General features: G+C 42.9%; 1 long non-coding RNA gene across 1 annotated transcript in view; it reads left to right on the top strand.

The window, feature by feature from the left end:
• The window catches only part of LOC110265552, a 12,561-nt gene continuing 6,224 nt past the window's right edge, over positions 204-6,540 (top strand). The window contains exon 1 of the long non-coding RNA XR_002351708.1: positions 204-241. This is a non-coding gene — a long non-coding RNA (uncharacterized LOC110265552). The remainder of the gene's footprint in view (positions 242-6,540) is intronic.

Here is a 6,540-nt window from a genome sequence, read left to right as displayed (position 1 = left end):
TACAAAGATGCTTTGGCTACTAAGGGAATAATTTTCAGGCCCCTAGCCCCCGCTTTGATGCCTCGTTAAAACCCCTTCAAGAAAACCCTCCTTGGGAAAAAGAGTACATCAGGGAACGGAGTGCGCTTCTAGCTGTAATATCTTTTAATATTGCAAGCGTGCCACGATCTTGGGAGCTCAGCTCCATTCAAGTTGGACACCTTGTAGTAACCTTTTTCCAAGACTTCGGTTATCTGAAAAGGTCCTTTCCAGTTTGCAGCGAGCTTCCCTTCTCCCGATTTGTTTACTCCGATGTCATTACGAATGAGAACTAAGTCGCTTGTAGCAAAACTTCTTCGAATGACTTTTTGGTTATACCTTGTTGCCATCCTTTGCTTTAGCACTGCTTGTCTTATTTGTGCCTGTTTTCTAACCTCTAGGAGTAGCTCGAGCTCTTCTTTTTGGGCTTGAATGTTGTCAACCTCGTCATAGAATCTCACCTTTGGACTCTGCTCATTGATCTCTATTGGGATTATGGCTTCTATTCCATATGCAAGTCGGAAGGGTGTTTCTCCAGTTGTGGAGTGAGGCGTTGTTCTATAAGCCCATAGTACTAGAGGGAGCTCTTCGGCCCAAGCTCCCTTTGCATCCTGCAGCCTCTTTTTTAGTCCTGCCAATATAACTTTATTGGCAGCTTCAGCCTGTCCATTGACTTGGGGATGCTCCACTGATGTGAATTAATGCTTAATCTTCATAGTAGATACCAGATTTCTAAATGTGGAATCAGTGAACTGAGTGTCATTATCTGTGGTGATAAAATGGGCGATTCCGAACTGAGTAATTATATTTCTGTAAAGAAACTTCCAACTTCTTTGTGCTGTAATAGTGGCCAGTGGTTCTGCCTCTATCCATTTGGTGAAGTAATCCACTCCTATAATCAGATATTTGACCTGTCCTGGAGCTTGGGGAAAAGGTCCAAGTAGGTCTAATCCCTATTTCGCAAAAGGCCAGGGAGAGGTCACGCAGATAAGCTCTTCGGGAGAAGTGATGTGGAAATTGACATGCATCTGACAAGGTTGGCACTTTTTAACGAAGTCGGTAGCATCCTTTTGCAAAGTCGGCCAGAAGAACCTAGCTCGTATCACCTTCCTGGCTAAAGATCTTGCTCCGAGGTGATTCCCACAAATGCCATCGTGTACTTCCTTTAGGACCTCCTCTGTCTTAAAGGTCGGGACGCACTTTAGCAATGGTGTGGATATCCCTCTTCTATAAAGGACACTTCGCACCAACGTATAATTCTGGGCTTCCCTTCTGAGTTTTTGGGCTTCCTTTTGCTCCTCGGAAAGGATGTCAAATTTTAGATATTTAACTAGCGGAGTCATCCATCCCAGGTTTAATCTTGAGACAGATAGGACGTCCAATTTACTGTCTATCCTCGTCACTGTGGGCTCCTGGAGAGTTTCCTGTATCAAGGTTCTATTATTTCCTCCCGGCTTGGTACTTGCTAGCTTGGAGAGAGCGTCAGCTCGGCTATTGAGCTCCCGAGTTATGTGCCTAACCTCGGTTTCCAAGAATTGTCTGAGATGCTCAAGCATTTTTTCCAAGTACCTTTTCATGTTTGGATCTTTTGCCTGGTACTCTCCATTAATTTGAGAAGTTACTAGTTGGGAGTCACTGAAGATTATTACCTTATTAGCACCGACTTCTTTAGCAAGTTTTAGCCATGCGATCAGAGCTTCATATTTGGCTTGGTTGTTGGAAGCGTGAAACTCAAATTTCAAAGATACCTCTATTTGAGTTGCTTCTTCATTGACCAATATTATGCCGGCTCTACTTCCGACCTTGTTAGAGGATCCGTCTACATAGAGCTCCCAGGTCGTGGAGGTCTCGCTCTGATCGCTTGTGTATTCTGTGACAAAGTCGGTGAGGCATTGGGCTTTGATTGCTATCCTTGTGTATTCTGCAATAAAGTTGGTGAGACATTGGGCTTTGATTGCTGTCTGAGTTTCGTATTTCAGGTCGTGCTCAGATAGCTCTATAGCCTATTGAATCATTCTTCCTGCAATATCCTTTTTCTGAAGGATCTGCTTCATAGGCTGGTTCGTTCGAACTCTTATGGTATGAGTCTGGAAGTAAGGTCGAAGCCTTCTAGATGATACAATTAGGGCGTCGCAAACTTTTCGAGTTTTTGATACCTTAGTTCAGGACCTTGTAGCACCTTTCTAGTGAAATAGATGGGATGCTATCCGACCTCATCTTCTCGTATTAATGCTGATGCCACAGCCTTCTCAGCGACAGCTAAGTATAATACGAATTCTTCTTTTGTTTTTGTCCGAGTAAGGATAGGAGGCTAGCTCAGAAACCTTTTGAACTCTTGAAAAGCCTCTTCACATTCAGGGGTCCACTCGAACTGGCATCCTTTTCTAAGTAGTGAAAAAAGTGGTAGGGATCTCAATGCTGATCCTGCCAAAAATCTAGATAAAGCTGCGAGGCAACCATTCAGCTGTTGGACTTCCTTTAAACAGGTCAGACTCTTCATTTCTAGGATTGCTCTGCACTTATCGGGGTTAGCCTCAATTCCCCTTTGTGTCAGCATGAATCCTAGAAATTTTTCAGCTTCTACTGCAAAGGTGCATTTGGTAGGATTTAGCCTCATCCCATACTTCCTTATAGTATCAAAGGCTTGTGAAAGGTCGGTCAGGAGGCTAGCCTCATCCTTGGTTTTTACCAGCATGTCATCCACATACACTTCCATTAGGCTTCCGAGGTGAGGTGCAAACACTTTATTCATCAATCTTTGATAGGTGGCCCCTGCATTTTTTAATCCAAATGGCACGACCACGTAGCAATAATTTGCTCTAGGTGTGATGAAAGATGTCTTCTCTTGATCTGACTTGTACATCGGTATCTGGTTGTAGCCCGAGTAAGCATCCATGAATGATAGATACTGGTACCCTGAGCTGGAATCTGCCAGGGAGTCAATGTTGGGGCAGAGGATATGTGTCTTTTGGACATGCTTTGTTGAGGTCGGTATGATCGACACACATCCTCCAATTTCTGTTATGTTTTTTTACCAACACCACTTTTGCCAGCCACACCGGGTACTTGACTTCCCTGATGAACCCGACTTCTAACAAGGCTTGTACTTGTTTTTTGACTACTTGAGCTCGTTCTGGTCTGAGCTTTCGTCTTTTTTTTTTGGACAGGTCGGGATTCTGGATTGACAAATAACCTGTGCGACATAAGCTCGGGATCGATCCCGGGCATGTCGGAGGCTTTCCAGGCGAAGAGGTCGGAGTTTTCTTGTAGGAGTTTTACAAGTTTTTGCTTCAGATCTTCTACTAAATTAGCTCCTATGTTGGTATTCCTTTTGACTTTTTGCCCCCATCTGGACTCGTTCCGTTTTTCTTCCGGGCTCTGGTCATAATTCTTCTCTTACTCGGACTCCGCCGAGTTCAATTGTATTGACTTCCTTGCCTTTACCCTTTAGGTTTAGACTCTCATTATAACACCTCCTCGCCAGCTTCTAGTCTCCCCTGATGGTAGCAATCCCTTCCTGTGTTGGAAATTTCATGCAGAGGTGAGGGGTAGAAACAACCGCTCCCAGCCAGTTTAGCGTCATTCGACCTTTCAGAGCATTATAGGCGGATATTACATCAACAACAATGAAGTCGATGCTTAAGGTTTTAGATTTCAACCCTCTTCCAAAAGTTGTGTGTAGGGAGATGAAGCCTAGTGGCGTGATAGGAGCGTCTCCTAACCCAAAGAGTGTATCCGGATAGGCTTTTACTTCCTTCTCATCTAGTGCCAGCTTATCAAAATGCCGGTTTGAATAATATGTCGGCGGTTCTGTGCAGGTGAGCATTGGCGAGGATCATGGTAATTATCCCCAGGTCGTCGTGCCCGGGTATGATCCCCTGTCCATCTTCTCTTGTAAAGGAGATTGTGGGAAGGTCGGGTTCATTATCTCCGACCTGGTAGACTTCCTTCAAATGCCTCTTCTGAGACGATTTGGTCAGCCCCCCTCCAGCGAATCCTCCTGATATCATATGAATGTGTTGTTCTGGAGTCTGTGGGGGCGAACCTCTCTGCTCATGGTCTTCCTCATCTCTCTTCCTTTTTCCCTGATTGTCCGACCTTTTCATGAGATATCTATCCAGCCGACCTTCCCTGGCCAGCTTTTCTATCACATATTTTAGGTCGTAGCAATCATTTGTGGAATGCCCGTACAGCTTTTGGTATTCACAATATTCGTTACGACTTCCACCTATTTTTGTTTTTAATGGGATGCGGAGGAGGAAGCTTCTCGGTGTGACAGATTTCCCTGTAGACATCCACTAAGGAAACTCGTAGCGGGGTGAACGTATGGTATCTTCTGAGCTTCTCAGATTTGACTTCTTCTTTTCTCTTGGGTTCCCTCTCTTTTTCCTTCAGCTGTTGAGGGTGCCCTGGTTGCCAACTCGGCTCCCGTAACTTGGCGTTTTCTTCCATATTGATATACTTTTCAGCTCGTTCTTGCACATCACTTAAGGAAGTTGGATATCTTTTTGATATAGACTAGGAGAAGGGGCCTTCTCGGAGGCCGTTGACAAGTCCCATTATTACTGCCTCTGTAGACAAGTCTTGAATTTCCAAGCATGCTTTGTTGAATCTTTCCATATAGTCTCTCAGGGGTTCTCCGACCTCCTGTTTTACTCTGAGTAGGCTGGGAGCGTGCTTGACCTTGTCTTTCTATATCGAAAATCAGGTAAGGAATTTACGCGAGAGATCGTCGAAACTAGATACCGACCTTGGGACAGGCTATCAAACCACTTCATAGCTGCTTTAGTCAATGTTGTTGGAAAGGCTTTGCAGCGAGTAGCATCTGAGGCGTCTGCTAAGTACATCCGACTTTTGAAATTGTTGAGGTGGTGTTTTGGGTCGGTTGTCCCGTCGTACAGGTTCATGTCAGGGCTTTTGAAGTTTTTGGAAACTCTAACCCTCATGATATCTTCAGTAAACGGATCTTCTCCCCCTAGTGGACTATCTTCCCGAGTAGTACGAGAATCTTTTTTGCGAAGGTTGGATTCTAGTTTTGAGAGCTTGTCCTCCGGCTCTCTTTGCCTTTTGATCTCTCTCTTCAAGCTTCTCTCTGTTTCACGCTGTTGCTCTAACTCCTGTTCCAACTGCTCAAGTCGGCCCTGATGTCCTTGTAGCCATCCCATAAGGTCGACGTCATGAGGCTGTTTTCCCCTTCGGGGAGGCAAACTTCAGATGGGATTCTCCTTTGGTTGTCGGAGGGCCCTCCCCTTGCGGCTCCTCCATTCTTGGCTGGGGTATTACCAAGGCTTGGTCGTTGTTGACTATGTCTTGATATTCCTGGTTTGACTTGGACGCATTGTGTCCGTCTTCACGTTGGTCGTTCGCCATTAAACATTGATTCCCAGGTCCCCAGCAACGGCGCCAATGTTCCGAGGGTTACCTGATGGACTACCTTTGGGCTTGTATGTGAGTCTCAAATCCTCAATGAAGTATACTTCGACTTGTCCCACGTCTTGTGGCCATCGTCCGAATTGTTTATCAGAAGGTGGGGGGTGGTACCTGCAAAACACTTCAATGCTTAAGTCGGCAAGGGTCTTTGCAGGTTTTAGTGTATTGGAACTTAAAGGTACCTGAGTGTGTCAGGGTATTTATAGGAGATGAGCCAATAATTACCGTTAAAGTAGTTCCACCTCTGATGGTGGATAACCGTCCCCTTATATTAGGGTTGTTGGGATCTCTCTTCTAGAAGTGAGTGAGAAATTTTAGGGGGCACTTACTCATTTAGTTAAGTGTGAACTGCCTGTTTTAATTTATTCCGACCTCTTAAAAGAGGTCGGATACGTGGACGAAGCCGTCCTTTTGGATTGGACCTTTTAACTGTATTGGGTTTGGCTTATATCTTGGGTCAGGGTATGAACATAATATATAAATTTAATTTTGATACATTAATAGTGTAAAATATTTTACATAGTCGTTCAATCATATCTGTTTTTTTGAATGACCATTCACGTGATAAATGTAAAAAATAGTTATTTTTACTAATATAACTTTATATAATTGGATGTATGTGTAAAACTATTTTACACTAATAATATATCAAAATTAAATTTATAATACATACTTTTGCCGTTAAAATGAAATATTTGGCTTTATTATTTGTTTACTTTTTAACTATCAAAAGAAAGAACGATGCCTTGAAGCGAGATGAGAAAGTTTGATGTAGTCAATTAAGCGACAAAACTCTAAATTTAAAGAGGCTATTCAGCTTTTCCATATGTATGAAAATGAAAAGTAATGTATCACAAAAAATTAAATAAAAAATATTATTTTAAAAATTAAAAGTAATTTGACTAATTAACTATCAAAACGATGCCTTGAAGCGAGATGAGAAAGTTTGATGTAGTCAATTAAGCGACAAAACTCTAAATTTAAAGAGGCTATTCAGTATTCAGATATGTATGAAAATGAAAAGTAATGTATCACAAAAAATTAAATAAAAAATATTATTTTAAAAATTAAAAGTAATTTGACTAGCAGAAA

This window comes from Arachis ipaensis, chromosome B08 (genome assembly GCF_000816755.2).
Source record: "Arachis ipaensis cultivar K30076 chromosome B08, Araip1.1, whole genome shotgun sequence".
Classification (NCBI taxonomy): Eukaryota; Viridiplantae; Streptophyta; class Magnoliopsida; order Fabales; family Fabaceae; genus Arachis; species Arachis ipaensis.
Note: the sequence above shows the minus strand (reverse complement) of the source record. Positions and strands in the feature narration are given on the sequence as shown.